This window comes from Pleurodeles waltl, chromosome 11 (genome assembly GCF_031143425.1).
Source record: "Pleurodeles waltl isolate 20211129_DDA chromosome 11, aPleWal1.hap1.20221129, whole genome shotgun sequence".
Taxonomy (NCBI): Eukaryota; Metazoa; Chordata; class Amphibia; order Caudata; family Salamandridae; genus Pleurodeles; species Pleurodeles waltl.
In genome coordinates, this window is record NC_090450.1 from 1,012,165,041 (window position 1) to 1,012,180,604 (window position 15,564).

Below are 15,564 nucleotides of genomic sequence, written 5' to 3' on the forward strand. Positions count from 1 at the left end.
GCAGTGGCAGTCTTGTTTCAGTTTTCCTTCTCTGGTGCGTTTCTTTAGCTTTTTCCTCTGCCTACATCCTTCTAGTTTCCACAGATGTTCCTCTTGTGATTAAAAGTGATTAAAAAAACACAAGGTTACTATGCACTGTTTGCCTTCAGAACTCTTTCATGATAGCACACTGTCCTGTTTATAAATATATGTTGTGGTCATGTGCTGAGGGAGAAAGTGGACTTTGCCTGTGTTCTGAGCTGAGGGTCCTTGGGAAGTGCGCCGGGTCAACATCTGAAATGAGCATCCATGTCTCTGAAGCAGGGTCCCAGCCAGTGCTTGAAATGGCACTCTAGTTTTTCAAGCACTCATTGTTCCAGAGCACCTCAGTGCTGCAGAGAAGTTCCTGAACTCTCCCAAAAAAAGGCTTGGAGCTTTGGTGTCTTCCAAAATAAATAGGTGCAGCACTGCGAGCCTGCCCATTTAAAACACTGTCCCCAACCCTGCAAGAGAGTCAGATTGGGAATTACATGCCCCTTTGATCCTCCTGTAACTTGCTTTGAATTGTCCAGATTCCCCTTCCAGAAACTATGCCATATGTTTGATTTCGCCTTTCCCGTTTGACTTTGAGAGATGATGAGGAGGGACAGTGCTTGCTAACTATCATCACTGAAGGATTCCTAAAGACTGATTACCAACGCAAAGGTTGCTCCAGCCGTTTGCATTGATACCAGTCCTTCCCTTCAGCTCTCCATGGAGAGAAGATCAGTCAGTTCTCACTGAGCCTCACAGCCCAGATTTCTAGGACTGTCTCGCTCCCGTGTCGTAAGGTTCAGCTTTGCTTTGAAGCATCACACACACCAAGTAGCTGACATTTATGCCCCATTATGCCCAGACACTGAGTATTAGACACACTTGTTTAGAGGAAGGGTGTTGGGAAGGGAGTTTGTAGAACACAGATTACAAGGGGGAGGAAAAAGAGTTAGCATTAATGCCACAAAGCCTACTAACACTACTAGAAAGTTTGCTATCTTTAGAATTCCAGACACTAGTTACACAAAGGCGCAACACCTACTTAGTCAAGCAATTCATTGACGTTATCTCAGGTAGAGCACCTTCCGACGAGCATCAGAGGAACTGACAGGACATTGGTGACGGGGTGAGCAACATGTGTTAGAAGTGCTAGCTCCACCAAGCATAGTGCCTGAAAGAGAGGGAAACTCTGAGTGAATTGGCTAGCCTACATCATTAAGGCATGAAGTGGGCTTTCTGTTGTTGTCACTTTGCAGATACGGCCCTTTCACATTTACAGGGAGCAAGGTGTGTACAGAGCAGTTGGCGCCCCTTGAACTGTCCTAAAATAGATGGATAGCTTTTCGGATGAGGTCATCAGTTTGTTTGCACTGCTCCTCAGCATTCAGGGGTAGATTTGGCATTCTCATTTCCAGTGGCCTAATTGGCCATTGTTGAAGCATGTGAAGTTACCAGGTCAGGCAAACACTTGCCTTTCCCGCCTTCGGCCTCTCTTGTCCTTCCAGACTGGACCTTTTCTTGAGGTGAATCGTTACTTAAATTATTTGCTACAGAAACCAATTCAGCACACGTTTTTGCATTTCCACCCAACACATAATGTTTCTCAATTCTTCTCTTCCACTTTTAGGAACAACCCTTGAACAAAGGCAAATCCCATTTCATTCTGAGCAGTTCTGACATAAGTCACAATACCACAATAATGACCAAAGATATCCTTAAAGAGTATAAGAAGTCAGCTTGGGGTTCTCCTTTGCTTTGCGTTCACGTGTTGATTTGGGTACAGTGAATTTTAGTAGGACCGTCCTCAGTAATGGCGTTCAACAAAATATCTTTAGCAACAGCTAGATCAGCATTTTCCCCAGGAAATTGTGGTGGCCAGTTGTCCATCGCCACCAAGCATAACATGCGACAGTTGATTTACATTAGCTCAGTTAGGGTTGTAGAATTCATAAAGACGTTTACAGTACTCCCCTGAATTTCTGGGGATTCTCACCGACCATAGAGCATTGTCTACTAATGTTCAAGAGGTCAGACGAGGACTAAGAGAAACGAGTGGTAACTTGGCCTTCTTGCCCAGGCCCAGGATATTGTCACCAGGGTAGATGACCCTGAGGCCCAAACCAGGAGCAGTTGTTCGAGTTCACTGTTGTCATCATAGAGGGATCGCGCTCACATCGAGGGACAGAACATATGTTCGGGTTCCCAAACTCTTAACAGTTGACTTCAGACAAGCCTCGGGATATTCTAGCCCTCTCCAGCACTCCAACCAGATGCTTCCAAACGATGGGGCACCAGTTGGGAGGGTTGTTGTGCTCCTGTTGGAGCTTGTTGTGCTTCAGCTTGCTGTGTCTACTTGTGCTCCATCTACATGCCCTGCCCTTACCTGCACCCTGTCCTTCAGCTGGCTTTGCACCATTTCTGGGCAGACCCGCTGGGGCACCTCAGACATCTCTCACCAGAACGATCAGAAGATCTAACTGGATGTGAAAGCCAGCATTCTCTGCCACATATGCCTGATGTCCTCACCCGAGGCTCCTGCCGGCGCTTAATTCCTTATTCCAGTCTAGGATGGCTAGCCACAGTTTATGTTTATGATCTTTTACTCTTTTCTGAAGGTTATTCAAATGCTCAATATCGAAGAGCCTTCTTCTGGAAAGGGCTTGTTTCTATTTCCATTAGTGAATTTATCCATTTCATTATAAACCTGCACACGGGTTTTCCATTTTGATGGTACATATGATAGGTGAAAGACCATCTAAGTGGGGCCTAACCTAATTTTTGTTATTCGGCCTCTACATTACTCACAACCAAACTTGTGTTGTCTCCCTCCGTTTACCGCAGTTCATATACCTGGAGGCGGTAGAAGAGTAGAGTGAGCAGGAAAGGGCTGACAGCTATTCTTCACCAGCTTCCTACAAGGGCGCTCTTCCCTGACCCCCAACCCCACAGTGTCTGCTCCCCAGTATCTCTGGTCACACTATTGATCCTGGCAGAAGGCGCTGGATGGGTGAGCAAGTTGTACCTGTTTCCGCGCATCAATTCAGTAGTCTGTGCTGAGACCTAGGCCCCATCGCCATTCCTCCTGAGCTTCCTGCCTTAACACCATGGATTTCACTTGCACCTCTCCCTCCTAGATTCTGGGACTTTCCTATATCTGCCCAACTATTTCTTCGCATTGGTACTTGCCCAGACGTGTTTATCCATATTTAAATTAATGAAAAAGTACTTTATAAGTAACCACAAAGACTCACATGTCAAATGAACTCATGCTACTCGGTCTGAACCAATCGGCAAAGAGAACACAGGGCTGTCCCCACCCCACCTTGGCCTCTGAAGTTATGGAGTGGAAGTCCAGTCCAACTCCAATCACCGAATCTGGTCAAATGCGGATGAAACCCAGCTCACACAGCAGTGTTTCTCGAAGAAAGCTTCAAATCAGATTTAGGCTGAGTTTGAAACTGTTTCTTGACAAATATTATCTTAATCTGCAAGGAATTCCCCATACATCAGCATGGAGTGCACTATGCTCACAGTTCTAGTATTGGGCGCATGATACGTTCCCACCAAGAGAACAGGTGTGGTGCTTACCGCTGAACTAGTATTTGCCCTCCGTGTACTACTAAAAGAAAAAATGGTGGCAGAGTAAGCTGGTTTTCAGACTGGTACATCTCATGTGCCAGGATGCAGCATATCTGGGCCTGGGCTGGGCACCTACAGTGATGGCAAGTTAACATCTGGAAGAAGACCTTGCAAAGGTAGGTTTCAGTTAGTGTAAAACAAACACACATTTTTACATTCTTCTACAGTCTTTGGTCAGACTTCCTTTTTTCCATCTTTGCTGCATTCTGGAATCGGACTTTAGACCATGTTGTATGAACTGACGCTGCAGCACATTATGGATCCGAGGAGTGGTATTTCTGCCACGAAGTGATGCATCCAGAATCCTCTTCTGTGGGGTTTCTCCCTGTTGTCTTCCTCCCTGTTGTCTTCCTCCTTTTTAAAAAGATGAATGGCTGCCATCTGCCAGTTGCTTGTTTGCACCTGTGTTTCATTCTAGTTTGTTTAAAGAGGCTCCCTGCAGTGTTCAACTATGTCTAGGAATTTAATGATGACAATAATGTAATGATTTGACTGTGTCTGACGCCCCTAGACCTGGGCTTCTTGCGTTTGTAGACTCTTCCATGGTAGACAACTTTGCCTGCAACTGATAAGTTCCTTCTTTCGGGCAGCACCGGTAGCCAGTGAAGAGTTTAATGATCCTTTTAGCGGTTAGCCCCCCTGCCCATCGCAAGCTGAGCACATACCTCAGGTGCATGGTTCGGGGAATGTCTTTGTGACATTGATTTCTTAGGCCGAAAAGGCCACTTTGAAGTCAGTGTATCAAGGTTGCGACATTGCCCTATTGAAACTGAATTGCAACAAGTATGGCTTTATTGGGTACCAATACTCCAAGGAGTTGCTAGAGCGGGATACTTGTGAAGGATCTAGCTGAAGTTGTCAGCTTAGTCGAAATCCTGAAACATTGCATTGTCTGTATAAACCTTTGAGCAAAACCAGGTTCTCATGGTTTTTAAATAAACAAACCAATCACTCTTCCTCTGGTCATCCCCTGGGAGGTAAAACAGACACCAGAGAAGAGGTTCATCTTGGATCCTGATGTGCGTCAAAAGAAGCTTATCTTCAGCCAGTTTAACATGCGTCATTTGTACATTTGTTCTTCGGTGCCTCAGAAGCTTGGGTAGATTTTTAATAAAGGCTTAATTTATTTAACCATGTTTCTACAGCACAGACCCACTTGTGGCTAGCTGGCTTGGTATACATTGTATTCAGAATTCTAATAACTGGTTTATGAACCAAGGGTTTAAATCTATTTCCCAAAGTTGTGAGACACCTGCAGATACACAATTTGTTAGAGGGTGGAGGAAATAATGAAGTTTGGGGTGAATCCTGCAGCTGGTTTACAGTGCTGTGTTCAGTTCTCTTCGGGGAAATACACTGGTTCACCTCTGCTTGGCTGGGGAAGCTGCCCGTCGGACAAGCTGTAACCCAGTGGGAACGGCTTCACCCGCTATGTCTTCATGAAGTTAGTTTAAATGGGTAAAGGGGCCTGAGCATAGAGCGATACCTCAAAGAATCTGCTTACGGCAAATCAAGCGTGTCACTCCTGGGTGAAGATTGAAAACTTTCTGGTGACGGAGCAATGTAGAAATCATATTTTTCTCATTTCAAGTTCCACTAAAGTGTGACTTTGTGTGGATTTTTATATCGTATATTTGCATTTAATAATTGTACTTTAACTGTAGTATATGTTTCCTACAGAAAGTGGTGATGAATCAAGCGCAAATGGAATTATATATTTTTATTCTGGAACTAGTGTAAAAATATTCTCCTCCGCACATAAGATTCATTGTTATGTTGAAACCTGGAACATTTTATTCATGACATTCTGTGGAATCCAACAGTTCTCTATCATACAAGTGTCATTGTTATTTATAAATACAGATGTGTTGGATCATGGAACAAAATTTGTGATTTTAAGGTCCTGCATAGAGACAAAGAGAAGCTGTTAGTAAAAATAAAGGAAGAATATAAAGTTGCTTACTAAACACCAAATCTTCTTTTTGCCTTGGAAAGTAGATTTTAAAAACCTAGTAAGCCAATCACCTGGAGAAACCTTTGAGCCCCTCCCTTTCCAAAGGAAAGGCAGGATGTGGAGTGAAATAAGTAGTATCCTGCTGTAAGATGAGGAGTTTGGCACTAACTTTAAGCAACTCTAACATTAGCGCAAAGTTTTTTTTGGTCAGAAAGTGGTTTTCAGAAACAATTTATTTTGTTTTTTTGTATTCCTTTTTGCCCAACTAATATGAAAAGTTGCATTCTGTGTAAGGCATTCTTTTCACCATTATAAACTGGCATACTCGTACACTTAACTCATTCAACGTTATCACCTACAAATTCAGATACATGCAGACGCACTTAAATCAATCTCTTATCTCCAAACGATTAAATCACTGAATGATTAAACCAACCTAACATAACCTAAAGAGTGAACAAAGCTAATATCACCGATTGATAGCCCGCATGTATCACAGATAGAGGGGAAGTTTTCTCTCCTTCGCAGTTGGAAAGATAAGAAGGGTGACCACAAGGATGGATAGTCTGTGTCACTGTCATTGCTCTCTGTAAGGCTCAGGGAACACCGAGATCTCACAATCTGATAAAGACGTCTAGTTGCAGATTCCTTACCTTTCAATTTCCCTTATATATCAGTCTGGATCCGGAGATATTTCTTGAGCAGTACCCCTGCGCGCCGTTAGGTGGCATTGGTCGGCTCTGCATCCGTCGGCAGTGTGGTGCACGCTGGATATGACGTTGTAGGACCTATATAGGCGCCACCCCAGCATGCTGACGCCAGTTATTTTCTTTCCGCGCGAGCCAAGCGCAGATCCAAAGAAGAGTTAGCCCACAGTCACTTTTTGACTGGATTTTTTTTTTTTTTTTGACCTTTGTTGAAGATTTTTGAGTGTTTACACTCCTGGTACATCAAGGATGTCGTCACACAAGGCCGGGTTCAAGCCCTGCGGATCCTGTCATCAGGCGATGTTCGTGACGGATCCGCACCTCGACCAAAGTCATGCTCTGAGTGCCAGGCCATGAATCCAAAAGTGTTAGAAATCGGGTCTCCTGTTGGCAGTCGTTTGCACCCTGTCCAAGTAGGGACCCTCACTCTAGTCAGAATAAGAGAGATACCCGCTCAGGTAACCCCTGCTCACCCCCTTGGTAGCTTGGCACAAGGAGTCTGGCTTATCTGAGAAGCAATGTGTAAAGTATTTGCACATAAATCACAGTAATAAGTGAAAACACTACAAACGGACACCACACCAGTTTTCGAAAAATAGCCAATATTTATCTATATAAAACAAGACCAAATACGATAAAACTTCAACATACAGTAATAAAAATATGAATTCTGCAGGATTAACTCAAAAATACAGTTCCGTGAAGTCGATAGCTCCACCTGGGGCTAAAACGGCATTGTGATCAACAAAACCAACAGTTCAGGCTGGCTGCAGCGTTGCGGGTCAGCTAGGGTGTCAGGAAGACCTGCAAACAGTACCTTGCATTTGCAGGGCGTCGTGATCCTCGCAGTGAGCTCCGGAGAGCAGCGTCGGTTCCGGAGTCAGTGCAGGAGTCGTCGGGACCTTGAGGTCACACGTGTTGCAGATCGAATTCCAGGCTGATGAAGTGAGGTGCGCCGGCGTGGATGGCGTAGGGGCTGCGGCGCTAAGCGGGACGATGCCACGTGCGGTGCTCACAGGTCACGGTGCAGACAGCGGCTCGGTGATGGTGTCCACCAGCATCGGTGAGACCAGGCCTGCGGTGTGAAGTGGGGCGAGGTGACGTGCAGTGTCCACAGTTCACGGTGCAGGCAGCGGCGTCATTGTTGCTGAAGCGCTGTCGTCGGTAGGCCTAGGCTGCGGTGCGGGACGGTACTTCGTGACACTCACGAGCGGTGTCCACAGGCCACGGTGCAGGCATGATGCCTGGTGATGGCACAGGAGTCGATGATACTGGCTTCAGTGGACTGGGGCTGCGGTGTGGGGCGGTGCTTAATGTACCTCACAAGTGGTGTCCACAGGCCATGGTGCAGGCAGCGGCGCCGGTATCAGCAGGAGCAGTGTCGTCGGGGATGCCCAGGCTGCGGTGTGAGCAGGCGATGCTGGAGTGCGGAGCCCACAGATCGCGGTGCGAGCAGCGGCTCGGTGAAGTCATCCAATGACTACATCAGGGAGACCAGGGTCGCGGTGCGAAGCAGGGCAGTGCGACTCCGTGTAGCGTCGGCAGGTCACGGTGCAGGCCTGCGGCGTCGTTGGTGGTGTTGCAGTGGTTTCTTCTCTTGAACAGCACAAAACACACAGTTCCCAGTGCTGCAGGTTGAGGAAACTGAAGTCTTTGGTGTCCCTGAGACTTCCAACAGGAGGGAAACTCTACTCCACGCCCTTGGAGAATTTTCTCAAGCAGGGCACATAGCAAAGTTCACCCTTTGCACTCTTTTCAGGCAGAAGCAGCAACTGCAGGGCAGTGCAGCAAAGGGACAGTACTCCTCCTTCAGTTCTTCTCCTTGCAGAGGTTTCTCTTGATTCCAGAAAGATTCTAAAAGTCTGGGGTTTTCGGTCGTCTTCTTACACCTAGTTCTGCCTTTGAAGTTGGCAAACTTCAAAGCAAAGTCTCAAGTGTTTGCAAGATCCTTCCTTGTCCAGGCCAGGCCCCAGACACTCACCAGGGGGTCAGAGATGCATTGTGTGAGGCAGGCACAGTCATTTCAGGTGTTAGCGATCACTCCTCCCCTCCAGCACAGATGGCTAATCAAGATATGCAGACTACATCCCAGCCCCCTTAGTGTCACTGTCTAGAGGAGAGGTTTGAACAGCCCAACTATCATACTGACCCAAACGGGGAATCCACAAACAGGCAGCGTCACAGAATGGATTAAGCAAGAAAATGCCTATTTTCTAAAAGGTGCATTTTCAAACTAACAATCTAAAAAACAACTTCACTAAAAGATGTATTTTTAAATTGTGAGCTCAGAGACCCTAAACTCCCACTTTTTATCTGCTCTCAAAGAGAATCTGCACTTTAAGGATATTTAAAGGCAGCCCCCATGTTAACATATGAGAGGGATAGGCCTTGCACAGTGAAAACCGAATTTGACAGTATTTCACTGTTAGGACATATAAAACACACTATTATATGTCCTACCCTAAAAATACGCTGCACCCTGCCCAAGAGGCTACCTAGAGCCTACCTTAGGGGTGCCTTACATGTAGTAAAAGGGAAGGTTTAGGCCTGGCAAGTGGGTACACTTGCCAAGTCGAATTGTCAGTTTAAAAGTGCACACACAGACACTGCAGTGGCAGGTCTGAGCCATGTTTACAGGGCTACTCATGTGGGTGGCACAGGCAGTGCTGCAGGCCCACTAGTGGCATTTGATTTACAGGCCCTGGGCACCTGTAGTGCACTTTACTAGGGAATTACCAGTAATTCAAAAATGTCAATCATGGATAAGCCAATCAACAGTACACTTTACACAGAGAAGCATGTACACTTAAGCACTGGTTAGCAGCGGTAAAGTGCCCAGAGTCCTAAAGCCAACAAAACCAGGTCAGAAAAAATAGGAGGAAGGAGGCAAACAGACTGGGGATGACCCTGCAAAAAGGGCCATTTCCAACAAAAAACTTCTAAGGGAGCGTTCCCTAAAGCTCCTTACATCCCGGTGCTCGTCTCTGCGTCGTGCCCAGTCTCGGTCAAGAGGAAGGTCCGGAGCACCAGTTCCTCATCATCCCACTCCTGGTCCTCGGGACGGTTGGATAAGTCGAGGCAGAAAAAAGTAGAAGAAGAACAAGCGTCATTTAACTTCACCCATCGGTTGGCCGATGCGACGAGGGATAAGGAATGTAGTTGTTCCAGGCGTCCGTCCTCGGAGCCTGCATCTGGGCTGACTCCGCACCTCACCGAGTTTCCGGGAACCAGCACAACCCGTTCCCAACTCCACGAGTTCTGTGAGGCCATGAGCCTCATATTTGGGCAGTTCAAATCCGCTGGAGCATCTTCGGGCCCGTGGAGTCTGCAGGGCCTCCCTCGTGTTCCTGTGCCAGTGGCTTCGGCGGACATCTATGGATCCATTCCTGAGCGCTGCCCGTGCCCACAGTGAGCATCGACCGTATCCTCATTGCCAACTCAGACACGGAGCCAGACTGGCATCGTGCGACACTGATTCTGACAGGGATCTTGCTCTCTAGGTTGGATCCTGGCCCCCATTATCTTGGGTTAGGGGACGGTGAGGATTGGGAGGGGTCTCTGGACTCTTTGGAATACCAGCCTGAAGATCCCATGGACTGGCGGATGGACTTGGGTGAGGCTAGTGGTCTGGACACTTCCCCTGACGCTGGCATGCTTTGTCCCCCTACCGCGGCTACGGTGGTGGAGGTGTCCTTCTCCATGGTGGTGTGGAGAGGTCCTGGGCTTCGAGCTGCCTTCGAAGGCAGTCAGGACTAACCTCCTGACAGAAGTGCTGCAGCTTGGGACTTCCACTTCTGATCCCTTTTTGCTCTTTAATGAAGCCCTCACTTAAGTCCTGCTGGGGACCTGGTCCAAACCCAGCACAGGGGCTCCTGTCAACAGGACAATGGCCCACCGCCATAGACCAGCTTCAAATGACCCAGTGTTCCTGACGCAACACCTGACCCCTGAGAGCTTGGTTATCCAGGCCTCCATGTCCCCGGGCACATTCCCTTCCGTTCCAAGAGGCTGGATCAGCTTGGGAAGATCTTTTCTTCCACCAGCCTGGCATTGCAGTCTGTGAACACCACATGCCCTTTGGGCCGTTACACCCATACCGTATGGGACAAGTGCTGTCACAGGTCCCGGAGGAAGCCCAAACCATTCTCTCCCACACTGTTGCTGATGGGAGAGAGACAGCGAAGTTCATAATACGATGTGTCCGGGATATGACCGACTCACTAGGCAGATCGGTTGCATCAATGGTGGCTTAAGGTGCAATGCTTGGTTGAGGACGTCTAGATTTTTGGGGGATGTCCAATCCACTCTTATGGACATACTCTTATGGATATGCTCTTTCATGGCACACGTCTCTTCGGGAGACAAAGCTGACTTGACGCTTGAGGGCTTTAAGGAGTCCCGGGCTTTGGCCAGGCCCTTGGGCCTGGCAGCTGCCCCTCGCTCCCCTCAGTCTGCTTTTCACCGTGGCATCCAACCACATCCATTCCTCTCCAGCCACCATGCTGTGCATGCTGCCCAGCCTCTGTATGGTTGTGAACATAGGACCCAACATCCTGGTGGATCAGGGAGCCAGCAGTCTAGCCAGTCCATCCCTCCACCTCCGTGCCCCCATACATCCTCCAAAGTCTGACACTTCCCCACCAGGGACCAGTCGGAGGCAGGATACACCATCACCTGGCCTGCTGGCAGTCCATCACATCAGACTGGTGGGTTTTGTAAATAGTCTGAAGGGGCGACTCCCTCCCCTTCGAGACTACCTCTTCCTCCAGGCCACCATCCTACGATCGGATGACGGAGGAAAACCTGCACTTATGTGTGAGGAGGTTATGACTATCTAGGCTGAGGAAGCCATAGAACGGGTCAATGTGCCAGAAGTAGGTTGTGGTTGTTATTCCCGCTACTTTCTGGTGTCCAAAAAGGACAACGGGCCTCTGCCCTATCCTAGACCTTTGGGCCCTCAACCTCTTCCTCAGGAAGGAGAAGTTCTAAAAGCTCACTCTGGCTAATGTTGCTTCTGCCCTTGGCCGAGGAGACTGGATGGTAGCGTTGGACTTGAAGGACACCTATTTCCATATTCCCGCCGTTTCTGTCACAGGCGTTAATTGCTGTTCACGGTAGGCCACAACCATTTTCAGTTCACCACGCTTCCCTTTGGTCTTACCAGCGCCCCTGAGGTGTACACCTAGGTGATGGCGGTGATCGCAGCTCATATCCGCAGGTCAGGGGTTTCGGTCTTCCCCTACCTCGACGATGGGCTATTTAAGGCGGGCTCGCCTTGGCTGCCGTCTCCCACCTCCAGGCTAAGGTGGATCTCCTGCATTCACTGGGGTTCAGTATAAACATGCTGAAGTAACACCTGACTTTCTCTTAGATCCTCCAATTAATCTGAGCTAATCGGGACACAGTGCAATTTCGTCCAGGAAATGAGGCCAGGATATTGAGGCTTTGATACTGATGTTTCAACCTCTATCCTGGATTTCATTGAGAATGACTCTCAGGCTACTGGGCCTCATGTCGGCCAGCATCCTGCTGGTGACACATGCCAGATGGCATTTGCGGGCTCTGCTGTGCGACCTGAAGTTCCAGTGGGCGCAGCAATGGGGGAATCTTTCCGACATGGTCCAGATCTCAGAGTGAATCTGCAGTGGTGGTTTTTGAACCGCAGTTGGGTCAGAGGTAGATCAGTTTTCCTTCCCCAACCAGATCTGGCAGTAGTGACAGATGCGTCACTCCTGTGATGGGGTGGCCATATGGGAGAGGCGGAGATCAGAGGCATCTGGTCTCTGCCCGAGGATGGGCTCCACATCTTTTGGAGCTCAGTGTGATCAGGCTGGCATTGAAAGAATTCTTTCCCTCTCTCAAAAAGGGAAAGTTGTGCAGGTGTTCACGGACAAGACCACTGCCATGTGGTACTGCAACAAGCAGGGCGGCGTGGGGTCATTGACTCTTTGTCAGGAGTCTCTGCTGCTCTGTACATGCTGGCGTCTCCATCCAGAGGTGACACAAAGTCTCTTTCAGCAGTGGGGAGAGAGTAACAAAAGTCCTCTTTTTGACATGGTGAGTCCCCACTTTTTGCCTGGTGTATGATGTAGCCTAGAAGTTGCTTTTGCCCAGGCCCCCTGCTAACCAGATTCCCTGGGCCAGAGCTCTTTCTCTAAACTGTTGTGATGTATCGGCACAATTTGAGACACCTTTGCTGCCATCATAAGCACATAGTAAATGGTACTTATGTGCCCAGGGCAGGAGGTACTAAGGGTAGGCCCCTGAGGGCAGCAGCACTGATTGTGCCACCCTGTAGGGCCCTGCATCCAGGTGCACCCAGCACTGCCATTGCAGGCTGAGTGCCCAGATGCAAACCTAAAATGAAAACTCGACATGGCACACTGCCTGTGTGCCCTGTCCACTAGACACTGCATGCGATATACATATGTCATCCCCCTGGCAGGGCTTCTAGCTCTAAGGCTGGGTGCACTATATTATATGTGAGGGCATAGTTGCATGAGTAATATGCCCCCACTGTGTCCTTTCCAAACCTGGGACATAATGAGTGAACAGAGCGGCCATTTTAAAATGCATGTGCTGGACACTGGTCAGGACGATGGCCACTCTGAACCCTGGGTTGTTTGATTTCAAACAACTCAGAATGATAGATCCACACGGGTACCGGTGTTGGATTTATTACCAAATGTACCAAGGGCTCATTTTAAAGGTGCCCCCTGCAAAAGCGAACTACCTTGGCATGGTTACTGACTGGATCTATCCAGCCTGCCACTGCCAGACTTCCAATCTACAACATTAGGTTGAGAGGATCTTCTCTCTGGGTTGCAGAACAAAGCCCTTCCTGGGTGAAGGTGCCAACACTCCCTCCCTCAGGAATGTGCACTGCCCTGGTGGCGAGCTTCGAAGGGCTTACCGCCTTTGAAACTCGCCCCGAGGCCTGCTGCTAGCAGCAGATGGCAACCCCCGTTGCACACACCCACTTTTGGCAAGAACAACAGCTGGAAATTCAAACAAAGGGTAGGAGGTGTGGCCCCACCTGTCATGCACCACCCGTAAGGTGTTGCTTGCGAGGTGGACATTCCATTTCATTTTCCTCCATCTTGGTTGGAAGGAAAATAGCCAATCAGGTATAGGGAAGTGACCCCTCCCCACAGGAAATGGTCACTTAGTGGGTGTAGACACCCTAAGGTAGATGACCCATTGGTCATTACCAGGTTCCCCCTAAAATGCCCACTAAATACAGTATTTACTGGCCATCCCTAGACCAAGAGATCAGATTCGACGGATCAAAGCAGACCAGCACCAAGAATATCGGAAGGACAAGGACCGTGCCTGCTGCACCCAGGAACTGACAATCACCTCTAAGGAACTGCTGGACAAGTCTACAAAAACTCCAGAGGACCTCCAGTCTTTGCCAGTCGCCAGATAACTCCCTCCAAAGTGGAGGAACCACTCTAAAACTTCAAGAAACCAACAAACCAGTGTGGGTCACTTCACTGACCAGCCGCACTTCACTGACCAGCCATTAACTCCCGAACCGGAGGCCGCAGCTGGACCAATCTACACACCAACGACCGCAAGGACAAACGCTGCCTGTGTGCCAAGTTTGGTGGCACTGCGCCGTCCAGTGGCCATATCATGCCAATACCCTGGGTATTGATTAGCTTATGTCGGATATTCCGAAAAACAGCCCGCTCGGGGCTGCAAACTGACCAGGAGGAAATCTCAGTCGAGGGACTTCAGGAACACCCTGGATCTCCTGCCAGAGTGCCTCCGTTGTTCTGTAGATGACCCTTAAACCAACTTACCTCCTGGTCCTGAGGGCATCCTTGCACACAGCTCCTGGCTCACCGATTTGCTCTGCTCCCAGCCGCCCTGTGCCCTCCGTACCGAAGAACTGCTGTGCCTTAAGGACCTCCCACCTCTTGCGACCTCGAGACTCCAAGGGGATCCCCAGGATTCAACTTTAATCCTACCTGTGCAGTGCTTTTCCAAGTGGTCTCTCGCAGTGGTCCTGCACTAGCTCCAGAGACCTTTCCCGCTGCTCCCCCAGAACCAGGAACCACCCGAACTTCTCCAGCTGGCACAGTGTGGCCACAGACTACCTCGACCAACCTGCAAAAGAAGACTGTGGTAAACCAACTGTACGATTTTATATGTATTTTTAAAGATGATCCTCCATTGATTCCCATGGTGGGTAATTAACCATAAAAAAGACTATTTTTATTAAACTTCAGAAATTCATATCGCGAAAAGTACAATTACATGAAAATCTGAAGTACTTTTATAAATTGGTTTCGAGTTATTCCTTTGAGTGTGAGTTGCAAGATTGATACTGCGAGTACAACAAATGCTTTGCATTTCTCCAAGATTGGCCTAACTGCTCGACCAAGCTACCTTAAAAATTAGAGCATTAGGTGATCTAGTTTGTACCCCAGTAAACCAACGTGTGTTTGCTTGGACCCCCTGCACAGTGTGCCTAGCTTTGCACACTACATAGAGGGCCATTCTTCTACAGATAGTCTTGATTAGATCTGTTTGCCTCTGCAGAGAAGCACAATGTCAGCAGTCTTGCCCATTGGAGTTTCCAAGGTGTCACTCGCTCAGCGACACTTTTCATCTCAAGTGGAGCTCAGGCCTCCTGTATGCCTTTCTGTTCATACCACTTTTGCCCAGAGTTCTCAAGAAGATCAGAAAGATCAGGCCCAAGTGATCCTTGTGGCACTGGGCTGGGCAAGAAGAGTCTGGTATCCCAAGCTATTGAGCATGGCCATCGATCTCTGATCAGACTGCCTCTTTGGGGGGATCTTCTGCCGCAGCAACAGAGGAGGGTTCTCCACCCAAACCTGTCCAGTCTCCGCCTTCTTGCGTGGAGATTGAGTGCAGCAGTTGACAGCTTTTGACCTTCTGCCCAAAGTTTGTAATATTATCTTGACAGCCAGGTGTCCCTCTACCAAAATGGTATACGCCTGTTGATGCGACAAATTTGTGGCACAGTGCACAGACAAGTCTGTTGGCCCCCTCTCTGCTCCTCTTTCCGAGGTCCTTTTGTTCATACTTCCTTTGGCCCAGAAGGTCTCTGCTTTGGACACCCTCAAAGGTTACTTGTCTGCTATCTCTGCTTTTCTGAGATTACCTGACCAACCCAATTCGTTTAAATCCCCTGTTGTCAGTAGATTCCTTAAGGGTCTTACCCGTATGTTTCCTCCATCACCATTCATAATGCCACAGTGGTATGTGAATCAGGTTCTT

The 15,564-nt window shown here is 48.5% G+C and overlaps 1 protein-coding gene across 1 annotated transcript in view; it reads left to right on the forward strand.

The window, feature by feature from the left end:
- SLC15A4 (solute carrier family 15 member 4) overlaps positions 1–15,564 on the forward strand; it is a 235,254-nt gene that overhangs the window by 120,224 nt on the left and 99,466 nt on the right. The gene's annotated exons all lie outside the window — the stretch shown is intronic.